The sequence below is a fragment of the Chiloscyllium plagiosum genome, unplaced genomic scaffold (assembly GCF_037043375.1).
Source record: "Chiloscyllium plagiosum isolate Xiang-an unplaced genomic scaffold, Cpla_swu_hap1 HiC_scaffold_15, whole genome shotgun sequence".
Taxonomy (NCBI): domain Eukaryota; kingdom Metazoa; phylum Chordata; class Chondrichthyes; order Orectolobiformes; family Hemiscylliidae; genus Chiloscyllium; species Chiloscyllium plagiosum.
The window spans coordinates 54,775,118-54,799,483 of record NW_028270153.1 but is presented as its reverse complement, the minus strand read 5'-3'; positions in this window follow the sequence as shown (position 1 = coordinate 54,799,483).

The window sequence follows — 24,366 nt, the reverse complement described above, 5'->3', positions numbered from 1 at the left end:
ATAATATGGTAGAGTTCAGTCTGCAGTTTGAAAGAGAGAAGGCAAAATTGGATGTTATGGTGTTACAGTTAAATAAAAGTAATTACAGGGGTATGAGGGAGGAACTGACGAAAATCAACTGGAAGCAGAAAGACAGTTGAGCAACAATGGCAGGAGTTTCTGGGTGTAATTGAGGACTTAGTACAGAAGTTCATCCCAAAGAAAAGAAAGATTATCCAGGGTGGAAGGGGGGTGGGGTGGAGGCGGTATTAGACAGTCATGGCTGACAAAGGAAGTCAGGAAATATATCAAAGAAAAAGAGAGAGCCTGTAAAGTGGCCAGAGCACTGGGAAATCAGAAGATTGAGAAGACTACAAAAACAAACAGAAAATAACAAAGAGAGAAATAAGGAAAGAGTGGATCAAATATGAAGGTAAGCTAGCCAGTGATATTAGAAATTATAGTAAAAGTTTCGTTCAATACTTTAGAAACAAATGAGAGACAAAAGTAGACATTGGCCATTCCAAATTGATGCAGCAAGGCTAATGATGGGAGATAAGGCAATATCTGAAGAACTTAGTAAGTTCTTTGCGTCAGTCTTCACTGTGGAAGACATGAGTAATATCCCAACAATTAAGGAGAGTCGGGGCAGAGTTCGGTGGCCATTACAAAAGAGGAAGTGCTAGAAAGCTAAAAGGTCTAAAAATTGATAAATATCCTGGCCCCAATGGGCTACATCCTAGAGTTCTGAGGGAGGTGGCTGAGGAAATAATAGAGGCATTGGCTGTAATCTTTCAAAAGTCACTTTCAAGAGTCAGAGAAAGTCCTGGATGATTGGAAAATTGCTGTAGCAACCCTCTTGTTCAGAAAAGATCAAAACAAAAGATGGAAAATTATAGGCTGATTAGCCTAACCTCAGTTGGAAGTAAAATTCTAGAATCCATCATTAAGATGAGATTTCTAAATTTTTGGAAGTGCAGAGTCAGATTAGAACAAATCAGCATGGATTTAGTCAGAGGAGGTTGTGCATGACAAACCTATTAGAATTCTTTGAAGAGATAACAAGTAGGTTAGACCAGGGAAGCCTAGTGGATGTTATCTGTCTAGAATTCCAAAAGGCCTTTGATAAGATGCCTCACGGGAGACTGCTGAGTAAGGAGACTGCCCATGGTGTTTGAGGTGAGCTACTGGCATGGATTGAGGATTGGCTGTCTGAGAGAATGCAAAGCGTTGGGATAAAAGGTTCTTTTTCAGAATGGCAACCAGTGACAAGAGGTGTCCTGCAGGATTTTGGTTTTGAGTCCGCAGCTGTTCACTTTATATAGTAATGATCTGGATGAAGGGACTGGGGCATTCTGGTGAAGTTTGCCAATGATACGAAGTTAGGTGGACAGTCAGGTAGTACTGAGAGGAGGTGGGGAGGCTGCAGAAAGATTCAGACAGCTTAGGAGAATGGTCCAGGAAATGGCTGATGAAATTCAACGTGAGTAAATACGAGGTCATGCGCTTTGGAAAAAAGAATACAGGCATGGACTATTTTCTAAATGGTGGGAAAATTTATCAAGCTGAAGTACAAAGGGAGCTGGGAGTGCTAGTCCAGGATTCTCTAAAGGTTAACTTGCAGGTTGAGTTTGTAATCAAGAAAGCAAATGTAATTTTACCATTTATCCTAAGAGGTTTGAATATAAAATCAGTGATGTGCTTCTGAGACCTTATAAAGCTATATTTAGGCCCCATTTAGAATATTGTGTCCAATTTTGGGCCCCAGACCTCAGGAAGGACATACTGGCACTGGAGTGTGTCCAGCGGAATTTCACACGAATGATCCCTGGAATGGATGAACATAAGATGAACGGCTGAGGATCCTGGGATTGTATTCATTAGAGTTTAGAAGGTTGAGAGGAGATCTAAGAGAAACTTACAAGATAATGCATGGCTTAGCAAGGGTGGGCTCTGGGAAGTTGTTTCCATTAGGCGGGGAGACTAGGACCCATGGGCACAGCCTTAAAATTAAAGGGCGTCAATTTAGAATGGAAATGAGGAGACATTTCTTCAGCCAGAGAGTGGTGGACCTATGAAATTCATTTCCATGGAGCGCAATGGAGGTCAGAATGTTAAATGTCTTCAAGGCATAGATTGATAAATTCTTGATGTCGTAAGGAATCAAGAGCTACAGGGAGAGTGCAGGCAAGTGAAGTTGAAATGCCTATCAGCCATGATTAAATGGCAGAGTGGACTTGATAAGCTGAATAGCCTTACTTCTACTCCTATGTGTTATGGTCTTATGGTCTAACTTCAATCCATCTGTACAAATCCTGCCAAACACCATCAGAAAGTCAGGATCTGCACCATTAACACATGTCAATATTAACTGGTAAAACAGTAACTTTTGAATTTGAGTCCTGCAGTCCAGTTAGAGTGTATCAGAGAGAGACAGAGAGAGATAGAAAAAGATACAGATAGATAGACAGAGGAGATCCAGTGAATCACTGAAACCCACATCAGCATGGTCTTGATCAGTTGTGGGTGACTCCCTTGTAACTTTATGCTTCTGTGCATTTTACGGTTTGACCAAGAATGAATGGAAGTTTTTACATGCAAAAATGTAATCAAGTTTTTTTAGTGGTTAACTGAAACATTTGAGGCATAACTGAGTTTCGAGAAGAATTTTAGCTCAGGTTAAGGTTCTGGATGTAGGTTTGCTTACTGAGCTGGAAGGTTCATTTTCAGATGTTTCATCACCATACTAGGAAACATTATCAGTGAGCCTCCAGATGAAGCACTGGTGGCATGGCCTACTTTCTATTTATGTGTCTAGGTTTCCTTGGACAAGTGATGTCATTTCCTATGATGATGTCATTTCCCATGGTGATGTCATTTCCTGTTCTTTCTGTCAGGGGGTGGTAAATGAGATCCAAGTCAATATGTTTGTTGGTAGAATTCCGGTAAGAATGCTATGCTTCTAGGAATTCTCGTGTGTGTCTCTGTTTGGCTTGTCCTAGGATGAAAGTGTTGTCGCAGTCGAAATGGTGTCCTTCCTCATCTCTATGTAAGGATACTAGTGAGAGAGGGTCATGTCTTTTTGTGGCTACTTGATGTTCATGTATCCTGGTGACTAGTTTTCTGCCTGGTTGTCCAATGTAGGGTTTGTTGCAGTTCTTGCAAGGTTACTCTTGCCAGACTACTCAGACCTCTTTGCATCATGGTAGCCCATAAACCCACCAACACACTAAAACATCAGCTGATGAACTTGAAAGACCCGATACAGACAACAAGCAAAACTAATGTCATTTACAAGATACCTTGCAAGAAGGTGAGGAAGGATACCACTTTGACTGGGACAACGCATCGATGCTAGGTTAAGCCAAACAGAGACACGCATGAGAATTTTTAGAAGCATAGCATTCTAACCGGAACTCTATCAACAAACACATTGATTTGGATTCTATTTACTACCTCCTGAGAAAAAAACAGGAAATGACATCACCACAGGAAATGATGTCACCACAGGAATTTCTTTTGTCCTGAAGTTGTATTTGTGGCTGCAGCATGTGGTAGATTTGAGTGGGCATATTCTTGAAGCACAGTTGTCTCAAATATGTCTCTCAATGAGGTTCAGGTATGTTAATTACTACCTGAGCATCTTGGTCAATTATGACATCCTGATGAGAACCCTTTTCCTCCTTCTGGAATCAGACAGTCCCTACTATCCAGATAGAGGCCATTTAGCCCACTGAATCTGCACTGACCCCCTGAAGGGCATCCCACCCAAACCCAACCCCACCCCCCCATCACCCCAACTCTAACCCTGCAACCCTACATTTCCCATGTCTAATTCACCTAGCCTACACATCTTTGGACTATAGGAGAAAACTGGAGATTCCGGTAGAAACAATGTGCAAACTCCACACAGACAGTCACCCAAGGCAGGAATCAAATTTGGGACCCAGGCACATACCTCCATTCAGAAGCTTGTCCCAAATTGCCTGACCTCTGCTCATACTCCCAGTCATTCTTTATTCCAGAGGGAATACCTATTAATGCACCGATGTCTGGTTGCCACTTGTTGGTGCAGAAGCCTTTTAAAGCCTTAACAACGTCCTTCCAGTGCCTGATATGCAGTTCCTTGTATACCTTCACAACTTTAAAAAACTCTCCAAGTACCAAATATTTCTGAAATGCCAACAACTACTCAACATTTTCACCAATACTATTAGAGCTGCAAGGTTGCATTTAAATGTATAAAACTCTAGTTGGTTCACAGCTACAGCTACTGTAGTGGAAGAAAGATGTAATTGCACTAGAGAGGATATGAATGAAATTTATGAAAATGTTACGTGGTCTGTATAATTGTAATTAAGTGTGTCATAAAGCTGGTCCTTTTTTTTTCAAAAAACATCTGCTCCTTTTCTCAAGGATACTGTGTCCTTTTTTTTTTCCAGAGAGGTAATAAAACAGTCTGGGCTCTGAAATGACTGGTTTGGTACAGAGACCAAAACAGTATTGGGAGGGTTTTTGCTTCTATATAAACAGATGAGACTTTAGGCCAAAGCTTGTATGTTTTAGAAGTGACCTGTATAATGAAAAGGGAGTGGTCAGTCTTGAAAGCTGAAGTTTTTGAGTCAACTGAGTGCAGCAGTGGAGCTGTGTGCAAACAGGCTACTAGACTCTCTCTCTTACTGCCCTTCTAACTTCAACCTGTCAGCTTTTGTTTCATTGTTTTTCTCCGTACTTAAGGGGTTTGTTTATTGGGACTGTTGTGTATTTTCACCATAATTAAGTTTAGTTTGGATAGACTGATTTCTGTAAGTAGTCTTTATTCTATTCTTGGTGTTTCATCCCGTAATTTTGTGAATACATTTTTGCCTGTTTTAAAACCTGGTTGTTAACCTAGCTAACTTACTCTGGATAATTTTCGCTGTACACTTACCGAAACAAATAGCAAAGTTACGGCCTGGGCTGCCTGCTGAAGAATGTTTTGAGTATTCTGGCCAAGCCCATAACAAGTGGGAAGATTTGATAGGCCAGGATTGCTATCTTTGGAACAGAAAAGGCTGAAGGGAAACCTAATTTCCATGTTTAGAATTATGATACGTCTTTACAGTGTGTATACTGGTGGTGGATGCTCACTGAACACACACTAATACCCTCATGGAAATAATATTTGGCATAACTCACACCGAAAGCATACAAATGTGCTGAAGATGCTGTTTTGGATATCAAGTGAGTGCTACAGATACAAATTTTGCACCAAAGGAATTTTAATACAATGTAATAGTGAAGTTGACTAGTCAATTCCATAAATGTACTTTACTTTTATACTATGTTGCAAGTGTTGAATAAAACAAACTAACTCTTTGAATATCGAATAGAACAATGATTCAATTATAAACTTTAGCTCTAAACCACTTTTATTTTGCAGCAAGTTACTGTCCAATAGGGCAACTGCCTCCACAGCTATAGAAACAAATACAGATATAAATTCATCAATGATTGCTGACCTTTTAGTTTCCATTTTTATGTAATACGGCTCATTAAGCAGATTCTATACATGATCACAGAATTATTTCTATTAATTATAACTATTAAATATTTGCCTCCTTCAAGACTAGGTCAGGAGATACCTGTAGCACCTCGCAGTTTGTTATATACCAGTGAGGGATGCTATTGAGACTCTTTCTAAAGATTACAACATTTCACGCTCTCCAGCCATAGATCACCATATAGAGCATAGGATTGCAGACTGCTCTGTTCAGCAGGATGCCAATGATTATAAATGCCTCAGTTTGCAGTCCTGCAGTCTGAGATATACTAAAATAAAATTGATGCTGTCTACACTTTTGTGCACTATGGGATGTGTTTGTTGCCATTTTCCTCTTTCATAGTAGGGATCTAGGAGATAGTGCAACAGACAAAAAATAACCCGCCAGTCGGACAAGAAGTGGTCGAGAATTAAACAAGATTTAGCTTATTGCATGTTAACAACTAAGTACAAACTACATTCCTATGGTAACCATTGGTACAGAAGATAAGAGGAGGACCTAGATGATAGGCCTGACTCTTTCAAGATCCTGAGCTGTTCTCTTACCCAGACCATAGCGACATCACCATATTGGATGGTGCTTAAAGCACTCCTCATATTAACCCTTTCATCCTTGCACAACAGAGGTGAAAGAGAAAGAAGAAGGTGGAAGGAAACCTACTTAGCCTGTTTCTACCTGAGCTGACTGTAATCATAACATCTATTCTATATGACACTGAGAAACACTAGCACATGCTTAACTGCAACTAACTTTTCTGATTGAATTTTATTGTCACTTCCTCAACCTAAAAGGAGAGGCCAGCAGTGAGTCATCTGTGTAATATATGACAAGAATCAACTTCGATTGGAGCAATGCAAATTGCAAGTGTGAGCCCATCACTAAAAGTTGCACACCTCAGCTGCTCTCTCTTACTGACTGTTGCATAATGCATTTGCTCACAGTACAAAATAAAAGTGGAGTTGGAATAAACATTCCAAAATAAAATGCATAAAGCAATGTCAACCCATGCTGCACATATAAGCACTCATATCTTGTATTCGTGCCTATGTATGTCCATGTACCTTTGCTAAATGGGTCCTCCACTGAATGACTAGCCCAGATGCTGCATATAGTGATGAAATGCTTCTGATTTTCATTGGGGAGACAACAGGCAGTCTTGAAGGAGGGTCTTGTGCAAATCAGCCTGGATGTCTGCTCATAAAATGAAGGGCAACATACCATTAACTTTCCCAGCAGCTTCTGGCACCTGCACTCTTTCTTTCAGTGGCTGGTGCACACAGCCCTTTGTGCAATAATATTTCACAAACTATGACCATTTAAATAATAATCTTCAATTCTGATTATCCTGCCAAAAAGGACAACTTTACTTTTATCCACATTTTACTGTTTCTGCCATGCCTTTGCCCATTCATTCAACTTGTTGAAATTGCCTTGAAGGTTCCTTCACCACTCACAATCAAATATAGATTTTTTTAATTTACAGATTTGGAAATATCACATTTGAGCTCTTTAGATTAGATTACTTACAGTGTGGAAACAGGCCCTTCGGCCCAACAAGTCTACACCGACCCTCTGAAGAGCAACCCACCCAGACACATTTCCCTATGTTTACCCCTTCATCTCACACTACGGGCAATTTAGCATGGCCAATTCACCTAACCTGCACATCTTTGGACTGTGGGAGGAAACCAGAGCACCCGGAGGAAACCCACGCAGACACTTCAGCCACTTCAGAGGCAAACATTTTGAATGGTTAGGGCCTGAGCACTGACCCCTGTGTTATGGACTAGGCCAGACCACTCAACCAAATCAACACCCAAAATAAAGACACTAGCACCTACCACTCACGGTCTAAAATCTCGGCTGAGACTCCAATCTGTTATGGACTAGGTCAGATCCCTCAAAACGTTCTTAAGCAGTCAGCAGCAGACTATAACTTTGCAATTTGTTTCGGTAAGTGTACAGTGAAAACTGCCCAGAGTAAGATAGCTAGGTTGACTACTAGATTTTAAAACAGACAAAAATGTATTCACAAAATTATATAATGAAACACAAAGAACAGAAGAAAGAACCCCTACAGAAGTCAGCCTATCCAAAATAGACTTAATTATGCTGTTCTAAATATACACAACAATCCCAATAAGCAAACTGCCTTTAAAACCCAGTATAAATGAAACGCATGCTTCCAGGTTGAAGTTGAAGGGCAGAAAGAGAGAGTGAGAGAGTTTCCACACAGCTCTCTGTTGAATTTCTCACCAGGTCAGGGCTGAACTAAAACTGCTCAGCTAAAGAGCTGACCACTCCCCTTTCCTTATGCAGGTCACCTCTAAAACATGACCACTTTGGCTTGAAGTCTTATCTATTCACGTATAAACAAAAGTCCTTTCAAATCTTTTTCACCTCTGTACCAAACCAGACTGATCAGAGCTAGGCCCAGTTTATTACCCCTCTGAGAAAAATCAAAGATAGAGTATCCTTGAGCCAAGAAACAACTTTTAGTAAAAAAAGGACTAGCTTTGTGACACCTGCAATACCCCACTCGTCACCGCCCTCTACTCTGAAAATGACCCAATTAATTCCTGCTTGGTTTCTTGCCCGCAATCTCATTTTTGATCTGTGATAGTGTATTACCCACCATTTAATTTGACTCTGCACAGTAATGTCTTACATTGAAATTTATCAGAAGCTTTTTAAAAATGCTCGTAAACTGTCCTAGCATAACGTAAACTTGAGTTTTCACCACAGTACTCATTACTACCTCCTGAGCATTACTCGTCCAACACTCAGTGGGTGGAGTAGATCAATTATCATCTACAGCTCCTCAAACATAACCTCCAGTGTAATGTCTAAGAACCTTGCATCATGCTATATCACACCATAATTTAGCCTTTTTCCATGTCAAAGTGACATGTACACGGAGTTCCATTGTAGATGGCTTGGTAAGTCAATGGTTAGCACAACTGCCTCACAGTGCCAAGTACTCTGGTTCAATTCCAGCCTCGGGTTCTATGATTCTATGAATTAGTCCTGGAATAATGCCCATCCACTTCAAAAAGTGCAAACGAAGATATAGTTCCAAGTCAGGATGGCATGCGGCTTAGAAGGAAATTTACAGATCTTGAGGTGGAAGTTTGGGAAAAAAGGTAATCTTTGAAAGCCCCAGCTGATCAATGTTGTAGGGGTGACCCGGCCCTGTTTATAACAAAATGGCACATGTTTACTCACACAAAATGGCTGACAAAAAGAAAGAGGCAACCTGCCATAGAATTAAAACACAAGATGGCTGAGGGGGGATGAACAAGATTAGCAATCTATCCCAGCCTTTAATTAAAGAAAGCAACAACATATTTGAGCCAACCCACTCCAAGGCCGTAAATATGCCATTCCAGAGAGTTTTTGATAACAGCATGCTGGCACACAGACATGTGAACAACCTCGACCTTTATTAATAAAAGAATGATTATGTCACTAAGTAGATAAATACCAGGTGCAAGATGTAGCATATTAACATCCTAAGCAGCTTATCAGAATGACAGCCAAAGTTACAGTCTTCCTTTAAAAGGTACTCAGAACATTAAAAAACAATAGGTTCTACTAAAAGATTTTTTAGAATTATAGGGGTAGGTTTCACCATAAAATATATTCATATAACCAACACTAAATAAAAGTATTAAAGAGAAAGCATTTCAACCTAGATGTGAAGTTAACTAGCTTTAGGAAACTGACTTCTTTTATGCCCTGAACAAAGTAGATTGTTCACAGTCCATTAACCACAAAATGCTGAAGTAGAAATAGTTGTATGACTTTAACACTTTATAACTAACTTTGCAACAGAAATCAACATTACAAATCTTACAGCAACTAGTTAAAATTAACTGTGTTTTGTATTTTTACACTTCAGTGGGACAGTGGAAATATAAGAGGAATAATTGAATTTGATTAAAAAAAGCATGAGTTACAATAAATTACAGAATTCAAACTGTCTCTCCAGACAAAGCCTGAGAGGATGGAAGAAGTGTAGCAATTAACTTTGGTATTTGAATGAATAGGATGCATAGAAAGATCACAAGGCCTGAGATTATAGTGCCTATTAAACACCATGGGAACCTGTGGCAGGTCATAGGGATGCCCATCATTAATTAGATGTTTTACTGGATTGGGTGTATGAATTAGGAGGGAAAGACTGCAACCACGTAATATGTGATCACTGTAATACAGAAATGTATAAAAATACTCCTTTTTTAGTATACAAGCTAGAGTGTGTCATTGATCTTTCTTCTGATCTGAGCCAAAGATTAAATGAATAACTGAGTTTGTACATTGCAGCCTGATTCAGAGAAGATCCTCTGGCCCTCTCCCTGCTTTAACCAGTTTCTGCATGAATAGCCTTCCACTTGCCTGAGTTCTGCCTGCCTCCTGAGTTTTCATTCCCTGTCAGGGGAAAACACTTCCTACAAGTGTGCTTCCAATGACCCTAACTTAAGCACCATCATGAGGTCCTTTCACTCACTGGAATCATCACTCAATGTAACTTTTGACTTTTAAAGATATGGGAAAGATGCCTTGATCGATTTTGATGCATCCTTCGAGAATAAATGGAGACCGTATCAAAGATCGAAGTGGAATCTCCATTTTACATAAACTTTACTTGTCAAAAAGGCCCCATCAGGACTAAAAGAAAGTGTAACAAAAACAGAAATAGCTGGAAAAGTTCTGAAGAAGGAAATACCTGAAACATTAACCCTGCTTTCTTTCCACAGATGCTGCCAGACCTGCTGAGTTTTTTTCCAACAATTTCTGCTTTTGTTTCTGATTTACAACATCTGCAATTCTTTACTGTTTGTCAAAATAAAGTACAATCTGAAGAACATGTGTTGTTGGAAACTGGAGTAATTCATGTGGATCTGCCGTGGGAGATGTCTGGCTATCACAGCCATGGCGAATGCCTGAAAACAATCTTATGGAGAAACACTATCAATGAAATGCATGTATTGGAGTGAAAGAAATATTTGTTGCAGTCACTCAGAAATGGATTTCTTGTAACGCCTGTCAATTTAAGTTTGTAACTCCTGATTCAGAAGCTACAAACAGTGGATACCTTTGAAAATTATTATGGATTAAGGATCATATCAAGCAGCTGGAGCATGTTCCCTATTCCACCTCAGTAACTGCACCCTCAAAACAAAATTCAGGCTTTGGTCTAACTCTGAGACAGTGCACTGACAATCTTAATGTGGTGATCCTGCTTATACTCAAAGAATGTGTCACTGGAAAAGCACAGCTGGTCAGGAAGCATCTGAGGAACGGGAAAGTCGACCTTTCGAGCATAAGCTCCTGACCGGCTGTGCTTTTCCAGAGCCATACCTTTTGACTCTGATCTCCAACATCTGCAGTCCTCAGTTTCTCCTAGTTGATCTTTCTTATAGACACCCCTGATCACTATCATAAAGCTTGGGTATTACAAAAATATAATGGTGTCCAAAAGCAGCTCAAGTAATCAGTTTTTATACTTAACATGTTTACTGCATTTACCAACAAGGTTAAACTAACACTGCTAAAATCCAAAAGAACTCAGAGTTCAGAGGAAGGGTCACTCGACCCGAAACACCTATTCTGAATTCTTTCCACAGATGCTGTCAGACTTGTTGAGTTGTTCCAGCAATTTCTGTTTTTGTCTCAGTGATTGTTCAGGTTGTGGCACAGAATATTCTGCTCAAACTTGGCTTTGCTTCATAACTTTGCACTCTACTCTCAATAAATTTGTGCAGTTTGGGTTAGTTAGTGTAAACTTACAGTTCACTGTAATTTTCTGAAAATATAAACGTAGGCTATATATTCACTGGGGCACTGCATCGGGTTAGTTGGGTGACTGATGAGAACAATATAAATGTGTAGTGGACCAACTAAATAACACAGGAATGAGATTCTTATGTGAGAAGATAAGTTGGCATACAAAAGCAGTTTGAACAAATGAATGCTATAAAGCTACTCTCTTCACTCCATAACTGATCGTCCACTAAAGCAAGATGATCAAAACATCAGAATATGTTTATAACCTTGCATCCTATCTTATTGTTCCTTGAATGTTTCTGCCCATTGACATGTTGCCTTCATTTGCCCAGCAGTTTGGAAGCAATCATGTTTTAGTGTCATTAAAACTCTGAATATCAATATCAGGAGTTTAAATTTGCAAATATTCCAATTCATAATTTCCATTCCTTATTTGCTAAATTACTTCAAGAACAAAGCCTACATTCTTCACAGCTTGGAAAACTTCATAGTTCTTAAGAAATTATGTAAGATTTTGCACTGTAGTAAGATGGAAATGAGGTCACCTTTTAAACACAGTTTCACTTTTACTTAAAAATACAGCAACTATTGTGTGTTCCAGAAAGTACAGAGATCTGATTAAATGCAGAAGCTCCATCACCCACCTCAGTGATGGACATTTTATTTTCTAGTCACTTGAGATGTACTTCAATCAAGTCACTCTGAGCTAAAGGAAGATGTATACTAGTTTTAATTAGAAATTCTGTTGTAAAAACACAAAATGCAGATTGGAATGAAGCCCCAGAAGCAGTGTAAGCGCACTTATTAAAATCTATTCGATGAAACAAAAAAAGGATAATGCAAAAGCAATGAGGTTGTTATGTTGCCCAGCATCCTGACAATCTGCTCATAAATCATGATGAATAATAATTCATGGAGATTACCCATTCATAAATAAATGACTTTTGTAGCATAGCAGAAGAAAGTACTGTAGCATTAACTGTTGCATGCACAAATTAGCATTAAAGTTTGGCAATCTGACTACTATAATTAATTCCTTGGCAAACGTACTCCCTAGAGGGTAAGGAAATAAAAGATGCATAGATAACTAATTATCAACAAAGTATATTTTATAATACATTAGCGATGTTCCATTAAATGCATGATCATGATAATTTTCCCTGTGATTTTCTCCTAAAGCTGGAGGATTCAACCAGAGCAATATTTCTTGGCCAATTCTCATCCACATTTCAAATCCCCCCAGGGTCTCACCTCTTCATATCTCTGCAATCTCCTTCAGCACCAGAATATTCTGAAATATCAGTATCCCATGAAATGTAGCTGAACAGGCATCCCCAATTTTATGACTGTGAATAATGTTTTGCACTTTTAAGGCTCTAATTTTGGAATCATCTCCCTAAACATCTCTTTTCCACCACTCTTTACTCCTTTGGTAAGTACCTCACAACTGTGATCAATCTTTTTGCCTTCTCTTTATATATAATATCCATAATATCTCTTTGTGAGCCTCAGTGTCAAATTCTGTTTGATAAACCAACAGTGAAATGACTTTTATTATGTTACATCACAGTCAGTCAATATATCAGTATGCCTTTAAAAGACATGCTGATGATACCATCACTATTTAATAATGATCTGAGGGTGTTAAGATCTCATACTCCATTTTACCTTACATTACATGAAATATGACAGTCAACTCAAAACATGCTGCTCCATTGTATTTGGAATATTTGTACATAGTGGTAATTAATATTAAATGCCTGTTTGATTCTTCAATATCTCAATATCCACACAGTTATTTTGCTACTGAAGATTGTATAAGCTTTGTCATATCACTTAAAACACACAGTTGGAGGCAAACTCTTACCACCTTTGGGCATTTTATTTCATTAAAAACACTACACAAATATGATTTGTAGTGGTTATGAAAATGTTCATCTTTAATTCAAGTGTCCAGTAACAATTGAATGCTGACAATGTATTTGTTCACTATACTTAAGTTCAAAAGTAACCTTATCTGCTGGTCCAATGAAAGCTTAGGATTCAACAGAAATCTTGTTATTGCATCCCTCTGATCTAATCATCTAGAGGAACAAAGACTACTTTTGATGCTTTTTTTGCTTTTTATGATCAAGACTATTCAGCTCAGCACCTGCAGAAAATTAAATCACGATTGATGAAAATGCATTCATTCTTTGGTAGTCATTGCACCGTTAAATACGGCCTTTCTCAAGATATTTACACTGCCCAGAATTACACTGAGTATATAGGATGACTCCCACATCCGCGGAATTGGTTTCCACGGTTTCAGTTACCCGTGGTTTACCACGGGTAAACACATTAAAGGGAACCTTCCAGAATCAGGGGCCAGGGGTGGCCGGGAAGGTAAATTTCCATTTAAACCAATGGGGTCACTCCTATCCGTGGATTTGGATTTCTCCATTGGAACGTATCCTGAGCGGGTATGGTGTTGGGGGGACTACTGTACATCAAACATGCTATTTGGCCCAAATGGCTCTTGTTGGTGTTTATGCTTCACATGATCTCCTTCCATGAATCTTCAACTAATCCTATTGAAAGGCCTGCCATTCTTTTCCTCATCGTACCTATATTTAACTTTCCCTGAAATTTCATACTACTTGTAGTAGCAAGCTGGGTATTCTCCAAACCCTAAAATGAAGACTCTGAAATTTCATTGGCATTATTAGGCTTTTGTTAATTGTCACTGGTTTTGGATTCCTAAACAAAAAAAAAATAGCCTTCTGTAATCTTAGAGGCGTCTGCCAGGCTGCATCATTAGCTTCTTTATCTTTTATGATGTGTTTAACCTTTCTCATTTCATGTTTTCTTGTTGCTATTTCCCCAGTTAACCTGTGCAAATAGACGATTTGCAGTTCCATTTCTTTAAACTGTCAAATACCATCATATGGATATTGGTCATAATAAAGGCTTTATGATCAAATCCTGTATGTCATTGTGGAGCTCCATTTTCAACAACACTGTGTTAAATCATTAATCAAAAGCAACAAATTTGACTTCCACCACTGACTTTAAATATCAATCTGGCAGTCAAATTCACAGTGAACACAATCAAATTACATCAGCAGAAATTTCAAACCTTTGCAAAAAACCATGTTTTGAAGTCAAACATAAAGGGAGAAAAGATTTGAAAAGGCTGGTAATTGGATGAGCACATTGTAAGGTACAATTAACCCATGTCTCTGCATTGCAATGCAGACAGCATGTAAAATTTATGCTGCCTGCTAATTAAATGAGAGCATTGTACACTTCTATTTGAAGGACGTTTTCGATTCACTACACACAAAAGGAGGAGCCCATGTTTGTGCAGGACCTGTACCATCTAAAGCTAGCCTACCTTGCATTAAGGCAGTCTGCACCATTTAAAGGGAAGGTGCATGTCAGTTACATGTTAATTATCTTTCATTATATGCAAATGACAGGCATGAGCCAGGCATTCACTTGAGCTTTCACCTGTAGACAGACAACAACTTGGAAGACTAATAGATGCCAGAGTTGGGGAGGGGTGTGAAGTGAGGAAATAGACAAATGCACTGTATCGTGAATTCCAGGAATACTATTTCAGTTGAGCTTTTAAGCTTCTTTTGAAGCTTGGTTTGGTTTTGTTACAGGAGTTTAAGATGGTAGTCCCGTTTTCAAAGGAAGCACTTAATTAGTTATTGGTTCTCACAGGAGATATAAATAAAAACCAAGACTGTAGGCTGTTGAGTTAGGAGGTATGTGCTTGTAGTGTGTAATTATGTTAAGGCATATGAAAGTGTCAAAAGATGGTTCTGGCTCCATCCTTCACCAACCGACATTATGAAATAGAAAAGTGCATTCTGTCTAAGCAGGTACTGAAAATGGCTAAGAAAGGATCTCTGAGCAAGAAGGTATGTGAATTTGTCACACAACAGAGCAAAGAACGTCTTCAAAGATTCCTTGGTTCAACATTGAAAATCCTGATATGAGAAACATTTGTGATCCTCTACAGATTGAAAGCCTTCTAGTCAGTCAGTAGAGAGAATTTAATGAGTGACAAGGTTTCCAGCCCCTAAGGAGTTAGTGGGGAAAGCATCCCTGCTGACACTAACTGTTCCTCAGCTACTTAATTGGTTGGAGATGAGGTCATTGTCCCTCACATAGGCAGACGTCCTGCCTCAGACAGCTGCTAATCCATCATAGTAGCTAGCAGTTCTTTAGTCTTAGCAATGCTACCAGCTGCAATGGTTATTGCTGGGACTGCAAGCAGTTCCACACAATGAAGGCCTGGAGCTGGAATAGAGGTGAGACATTGCAGCCACATCTCATGAACAAATAAAAAACATGCATTTTTTTCATACCCAAATATGCTTATATTTCACAATCCTAAAGAGTGTCTTACTTCTCCCAAATTTGTCCCTGAATGAGATCCAAAGGGATACTTTAACTGCACCTTAGTGGACATGAAGAGAAATCATAATTTTATTTTGCAAAAACTACATTCTCTTCAAAGTTCTCTTTGATTCTTTTCCATAAAACAATTTGTCAACACTTCTGGACTGTTAAAATGACTGCTGCAATGATATACTGGAATCCGCCAGAACTTTCTGCAAATCAAAGCCAATTGGTCAATTCATCCCTTCTTTAACTCCTGGAGACTTGATCTGCTATTTCTTGTGACTATAAGCTGTCGGGTATGTCCTGACTCCCAAGAAAACCATGACAGAAAGAATTGCAAAGTACTGCTGCCCAGTCCCAAGTTGGGAATGCCATTTCAATTAGCCACTTATATGAATAATCTCTGCCTCTTCACCTCATAATAGCCATTTTGACAAGGATAATCAAAGTGCCTGTTTCTCTGAATGGCTTAGCAGAAACAACCATCAAATGACTGGAACCTGACCTTGTTAATTTATTTAAGCATGCAGTTTTGACTTAACTTTAGTTGTTGGCTTCACATTACAGGAAGAGTTGCTCTAGGGCTTAGCAGCAAGAAGACTTGTTCTTTATCTCTGTCTCGAATTCTCATATACAAAAAGAATCTCAGAGTTGTCTGGCGAATTGAACTAATTCTTTGAGTACAAGAAATATTGTTTCATTTTCAACTATCATCCATCTCATTGAGATCCCAGAAAATAATTGCTGCAAGCTCAGCTAACTGAGAGATTCTCTACTGGATACTGACTCACTGGACTGACATAAACTAATACCAACATTCTGATTTTTGAAAGGCTGTAACTTCCTTATCTCTTTCTTCTGTAGTGTGTGTGTGTGTGTGTGTGTGCATGTGTGTGTTTGTGTGAATGAATTAACAAAGGAATTCTCCATATCTATGATGTTTGTTAATGAGCCTTACCTTTGATTTCATCTTAAAGGATCTTGCTGTAGGTTTATTTCAAAAATTGGAATCTGAAAATCTGACTGTGGGGAACACCCACTATCCCCCTTTAAGGGACAGGATCAAAAATGGAAAGGATTAAATCAAACAATACTTTGCTGACTTGGACTTAAGACAGGACAAGCAATCATAATTTAAATTAACCCCATTTCCCTTTGTCTGTGACATCTCTAAAGGTTACCATGGTGTAATCTATGTGGATCTTTGTAAGGCTTTTGACAGGGTCTCACAGGGACGACAGGTCAAGAAGGTAAAAGCCCAAAGGATCCAGAACAGTTTGGCAATTTAGACCCAAAATTGGCTGAGTGGCAGAAAGCAGGTTCTGATAGTTGAGGTCAATGCCTGTTTATCTTTCTGGATATCTATGTCGAGTGGTGTACTGCAGAATTCTGTCTTGGGTCCCTTGTTATTTGTAGTATACATTACTGATATGGACATGACTGTAGGAGATTTGATCAGTAAATTCACAGATGACACAATGGCAATTGGAATTTAATCCTGAAAAGTGAAGCATCTTTGGAGGATTAACAAGGCAAGGGAGTGCAAGATGGATAGTAGGACCCTAGAAGATGGAGAGGATAAAAGTGACCTCCGTGCGTGTATCCATAAATTGTTAAAGAGATATTTACCTTCATTAGTCAAGGCATCGGTATAAGAGCACGACGTTTATGATGGAATTGATTATAACACTAGTTAGGCCACAGCCTTTAGTATGTGTGCAGTTCTGGTTGCCATACTATAGGAGAGATGTGATTGCACTGGAAAGGGTGCAGAGAAAATTCACCAGGTGAATGCCTGAACTGGAAGGATTCAGCTATGAAAAAGGATGAGTTAGACTATGGTTATTTTCTTTGGAGCAGAGAAGGCCATGGACCTGCTTGAGGTGATAAAAATTATGAAGGAAGGATTGATAGAAAGAAATATTTCTCCTTGATAAAGGGGTCAATAACCAGGAGACATAAGTTTAAGGTAAGCAACAGGAGTTTTAGAGGTGAATTGAGGAAATCTTGGTTTTTTACTCAGAGGTATCTGGAAGGTACTGTCTGAAAGGATGGTAGAGGTGGGAGCCCTCATTATGCTTAAGAAGTATTTAGAGGAACATCTTAATGCACAAGGCTGTGGGACAAGTACTGGTGGTATAGAAACATAGAAATTAGAAGGAGGAGTAGACCATTCAGCCTTTTGAGCCTGCTCCACCATTGAATATGATAATGGCTGATCATCCAACTCAATACTCTCTTCATGCACACTCCCCATACCCTTTGATCCCTTTAACCCTAAGAACTATCTCTAACTCCTGAAAATAGATTAGATATATGCTTGATGATGACAGGCTGAAGGGGCCTCTTTCAGTCCTGTAAAACTGTATGACACTATAACTTTTGGATGAGACCTTAAACCAAAGCCTTGGATGTTTTTTCTCAGATGGACGAGAATGATCTTGGACAATTATTTGAAGCACATGAAAATTCTCTCTGTTGTAATGGCAAATACTTATTCTTCAGCCTACATCTCTAAAACAGATTATCTGATCATCATCACAATGCTGCTTATGGGATCTTGCTGTACACAAATTGGGAAATGTGTTTTCTGCTCTAACATGGTGGCTGCACCTCTAATGTCTTTCATTGGCTGTATAGTGATTGTGAAAACCATATAAATTCAAGTCTTTTTTTTCCCATTACTGTTGCTGCTCTGCATAATCACACAGAAATTGCTTCAACCATAAACGTTTTCACAATTGATCAGATTGGAATTTACAAGACGAAAATGGAAGTATGTTAACTGCCGAGGATCCAACTCAAAGGAGTTTAACTGTATTAACGCGCTGATAATGAGTTTGCTAATGTGCTGATAAAAATCACTGCTTGGGGAACAATGAGGCTGAAGAAAATCACTGCATTTCTGGAAATAATTAGATCAGCTTCTCAGAGCCATCTGAGTGCTGCTGTAGCTGTGGTGTTTACTATTTGAATGACAGAAGAGCAGCTGATTGTTATTTTAATGATTTGTGACATAAATATACTTATGATTTGAAGTCAGCAATCTTATAAGGTGTATACTTTTAATACAAGTTTAAAGAAATATAGAGAATTGTTAGTTCAATGCAAGTAACGCCAACTTAAATTTCTTCACACTTCCTCTAACTCCTCAACTACACACCGTACCCCCACAACATGCCCCCTAATGTCACTTGGCCAAATGTATTTTGTTGAAAGATGTTTATCATAAGTTGTTCACAATGCATTTGGAAGAGTGATATTGGCTGAGAGATAGAAACTGCCATTGGTAGTTGGAAACAACGAACATTGAAATCTTATTTCAGTTCAAGCTGAAAGGTCAAACTGAAATTCTGCTTTTCTCTCCACAGATGACGCTAAACCTGCCGAGCATTTACAAACGTTCTGTGTTCTTGTTTAATCTCGTTGCTGAGATTAATGCCTGAAACTATTAAACTATGCAGAATTTGGGTGGGGGGGAACGGTGGGTACCTATCCCAACATACTACTGTGGCGTTTTGAAAAAGAGAGCTTTGTCCTTGCACCAGCCAACTCAAAGGACTTCAACTCCAAATAATACACAATCCTGACCACTACCAGACCAAAAACAATACCTTCCAGATTGCTTTTGAGTTTGGAATAATCAACAGTAGTGGCTAACTGTCATGGACAGAATTGTATGGACCACAAGACTAGTCACTGTGGAATATAATAATAATCATTGATTGCCACACCTACAACATGACAATTTCATGCATATTTAAGGATACATACTAATGGATTATGATTCATTATCATTGAATAATATACACTTAAAGGTGCACAGAATGGAATGAGACAAGAGAAGGGAACATTCTGACATTTTATCAAAGGAACATCGGAAAGATGTTATGAAACTTGAAAGAGTTCAGAAAAAATTTACAAGGATGTTGCCAGGGTTGGAGGATTTGAGCTATAGGGAGAGGCTGAACAGGCTCGGGCTGTTTTCCCTGGAGCGTTGGAGGCTGGGGTGACCTTATAGAGGTTTACAAAATTATGAGGGACATGGATAGGGTAAACAGACAAAGCCTTTTCCCTGGGGTGGGGAGTCCAGAAGTAGAGGTCATAGGTTTAGGGTGAGAGGGAAAAGATATAAAAGAGACCTAAGTGGCAACTTTTTCATACAGAGGGTGGTACGTGTATGGAATGAGCTGCCAGAGGAACTGGTGGAAGCTGGCACAATTGCAACATTTAAAGACATTTGGATGCGTATATATAAATAGGAAGGTTTGGAGGAATATGGGCCGGGTGCTGGCAGGTGGGACTAGATTGGGTTGGGATATCTGGTTGACATTGGACTGTAGAGTCTGTTTCCATAGTGTACATCTCTATGACTCAATGACAGTATGAATGAATGAGTGATTTATTGTCACATATATCTAGGGAGGTACAGTTGCCACAGTCCATCACTATTTCGAGGTACAAAAGAATTTCTAAAAATCTTGAATACTGTATCTTTATCAGCATGAATCCCAAACACAGCTCCAGGTCCCTGTTCCGGGCCTACTGCAGCCAGGAGTCACCACTCTGCCATCGTCTCACTGCCAATTCCAGGAGTTTGTGCACTGAGCCTACGAAGTCAGAAGTCCCCTCTCCACCCCCCCCAAAAAGTCAAGAAGACGAAGAAGGAAAAAGACAAAAAGGAGGGAGAAAATGAAATGTGGTCAGCCTGGGGTGGGCTCACTCTCTCCTCTGCTGGGGAGATTGTTACATAACCTGCAGCAATGTGATGTTTCCCATTGTCTTGAATGAAGGGGAAAAGATGAGTCACAGATATTCTACAGCAAAACATTGACAATCAATTGAGTTAATTGTTACAACTATTTTCTAGTTTTTAAAATGTGACAAAGAAGAAAAGTATCCAAGCACAAGTGATAATGGATTTTAATTTTAACAAAAATGTTTAAGATATGTCTAGAATACACAGAGGATCAATTAGTAGCTGAAAAGAGAAAATGCAGGAACAAATTCCCTTACAAAGATGGTCAGATTTCAGTCCCAAAGACAACTCAGCTTGTTCACAGAAGCTGCTACTCAACTGCTTGCACAAACAGATCTTTGGAAAAAGTCAGAGCATTGACTGACATATGCAGTAACCCCACAATTGTTAACCTTGCTGGCTTTATCACTGTAAAGCAGGACACAAGGGAATGAACCTTTCTTCACTGTGACAGCATTCTGTTTTATAGTCACTTGAATATTTTTGAAAAGCAGCGTTGTTATTGCTTCATGCAGCATTACCCAAAGTTTATAATTTCCTGTCTATTCATTTCATATAGACCATCACATACAAGAATTTTATCCCCGCAAAACCTGCATGGAATAATGAATTTAAAAATAGCAGTGCTTTATGATTTGAAACACAAGCATAGTCCACCAGTGCAGTTAATTACTTTCAGTCATATGTGTTTTCTTTGTCGCAGTCTTCATGCTGCCTGAGGTTTACAGAGCTGAGCAATTTTATGTTTTTAGATCAATCAATAATTGTTTTTGATCCTTGCAGATACTGCACCTAACTCACTCTGACCATCCCCAGGGAGCTAGGTTGGCAAGGCTGGATTAGATTTCCATTCAATTCAGGTGAAATTAACTGACCAGAAACCTAGCACAATGCTCAGAGCTGCTGGCTGGTTTTGTCAGGACAGTGACATTCCAGACATGTTAAAAAGTTACTTTAAGTTGCAAAGTCAGTGGAGAGAATTTTACCAGGCTCGGAGTTATGAGAGATGAATGGTAGAAACAGACGAGAGGTTTAGTGAGCCAATCTTAATGTTGAGCTCATCATGTTGGATCTTGATCACTTATCTCAAGCAGCGTGGTTAGATTTCCATGAGACAGAAGTGAGTTCCCAATTGACGCTTATTTGTACTTGTTAAATGCTTTGTTAACAACCGAAAATGTCATTGGTTGCAATCTTAACAAACTCGCCATACAATGGACCAATGGAACAAATCAGGAAAACCTGACTTGGAAAACAGTGTGTTCTTTGTGGGTTCAACTCATCACTGGCTGCAAAAGGCCTCTACATTAGATACTGGACATCAAAATTCTGGACAAACAAATGGATACTGGCCACACACACATAACCCACATCAACAGACATTGGCATCTGACACGCACCAGTCTCTAGGAGCCATCATGGTACATTTCCAATCCATTTACAGGACATATCTGGACTTCAAGGATGCAGCTTGGTCTGCAGCAAGGATATTCTGTATGCTCAGATTCATGGACTGGGTCAGTCTGGCTGTCCAGGGACTTTACTAGCTATCATGGCACTCAGTCACTGAGCCAGCATCACCGCCTGGCATTATCTTGCATTTTGACTCATTGTCCCCTCAGCCAGACACAAAGATGAGGCAAACCTTTCTTTCATTCATTTCAATCACTGGAAGTCTATTCCTGAAAAGGTGATGGAAGTGGAGCCCTTGAAATCTTTTAAGGCAAAGGTAGAGAGAGTCTTGTTAAGCAACGGAGTGAAAGAGTATCAGCAGAAGCACGGCATGGTAGCTCAGTGGTTAGCACTACTGTCTCACAACACCAGGAACCCGAGTTCGATTCCAGCCTCAGGTGATTATCTATGTGGAGTTTGCATGTTCACCCCATGTCTGTGAGGGGTTTCCTCTGGGTGCTCTGCAATCCAAAGATGTACAGGTAGGTGGATTGGCCATGCTTTAAAAAAAATTGCCCACAGTGTTCAGGGATATGTAGGTTCGGTGCATTAATCAGTAGAAATGTAGAGTAATAGGGTAGGGTAGTGGTCTGGGTGGGTTACGTTTCAGAGGGTCGGTGTGGACTTGTTGGGCCGAATGGCCTGTTTCCACACTGGAGGGATTCAATGGGTGAAAATGGGGATTTGAGGTTATGGTCAGACTGACCATGGTCTTACTGAAAGACAGAGCAAAATCAAGGGGCTGAATGGTCTCCACCTTATTTGTATGTTTATAGCATCCTCATCAGATGTGGTGGTGGAACTGAGGGTCTCCAGCACTAGTGGAGATTCATTGGGTGCTGTTCTTGCCTGCAGAAGAGAAGGGAGAGATTCTGAGACAGGGAAAACCATGTACAGATTAAGACATTGACATTGGTGGTAAGGTGGGAGAGCAGCTAAAACTTACTGTGTTGATTGACCCCTGATATCTTCCTATCCCACATGAGCTCTTCTTAGGGTTGCTGGGAGTGAGGTATCTGAGGTCAACAACAATATCTCCCCCGTTGGCAACACACTCCCTACTCCCATTCTCCCTCCGCACTCTCACCCCACCACTGTCACCTGAGGCTCTTTCTCCCTCATATTTCCTGCAATGAGATAAAGGGAGGGATTGAGTACATTGCAATTGAGTAGAAGTGTAGTTAATGGAGATGTAGGAGCAGTAGAGATGGTAAGATTTCTCCAGTAAGTGAGTAGGAAGTGCAGAAGGTAGGAAGGGTTACTAATTGGGAGGATGGAATGGGTGACAGCCAAAGAGTAGCCAGGCTGAAATAGGGAGAGTTTTTACCCATGAGTCTCAATGAGGGGTGTGTGGAGTGGCAGAGTTAGTGTGAGTGGTAGTCCAGTGAGACTGAGGTAGCAGATGGAAGATGCTAACCCTGACCACTACATAGTGCACTAGATCTTTCCAAATTGCTGGACATCTCACCTGAATTCAGGCTGGTAGCATGGCCTCCTGTCACATTCATCTGGAAAACACATAGCACTCCTCTCCCCCACCCTGTCCACCAGCAACTACAGGTCCCTGCCCTTGAAGGGGTCTACATGTTGGGCCATCATGTTTGAGCACCACAGTGTGAGGGGCAGCTTCTGCTTGTTACGCAATTTGACTTTAAACTTGGCAGCTGTGTAAATGCTGCAAGGTGCCATCAGTGGCGAATTCTTACAACTCTCGTGCCATGACATTCACTGGGAATGCTCTCAGGAGCATGTCAATTTAATTAATGAAGTGAGGGGAGCAGGAATGCGTGAGAAGAGTCACTCTGAGCCACAATGCACTAGACACCATGAATCTCACTTACCAGAGTACTTTAGCTGAAAGTGAGACATGCAATCATTGTTTGTTTCTTTTTAAGATGCTGTAATGAAACATTTGGTAAAATCGAACATGCTCCAAAATAATCCAGCCATGCAATCCTCCTTTGCACGCATAAAAGTAAATAGTGATCAAACTCAGTGCCTGAATATATATATGTTTGAACATTTATTGTTATTTGAGGGATTGTATTAAAACTGATTTGGGACACATTTGAAAACTGTCCTCAGAATATGGAGCCATTTCAAACTGCAATCTTTTATCAAGCTGATCTTAATGTTCAAACCTGAAATGTGAACACTTGGTGAGTTTTCCTTGTTCTTCATAGCAAACATTGAAGTGAAGATTAACTAAAGCAGAGCTGGAAGTCAGTTGCTCAGAAATAAATATTTATGATATTGTGTCTCAAGTAGAGTAAGAGTGTGAGATTTCAGAACACTTTCAGAGAGTGACAGTTGTATAGAATATGAACCTGCTCTCTCCTCATTGATGATAACAGTCCTTTTTACACCCCTACCACTGCTCCACTGTGCTTGGCTAGCAGCCACCCGACCAGACTGTCACGGTACAGTGCTAAGCTGGAGCACTCG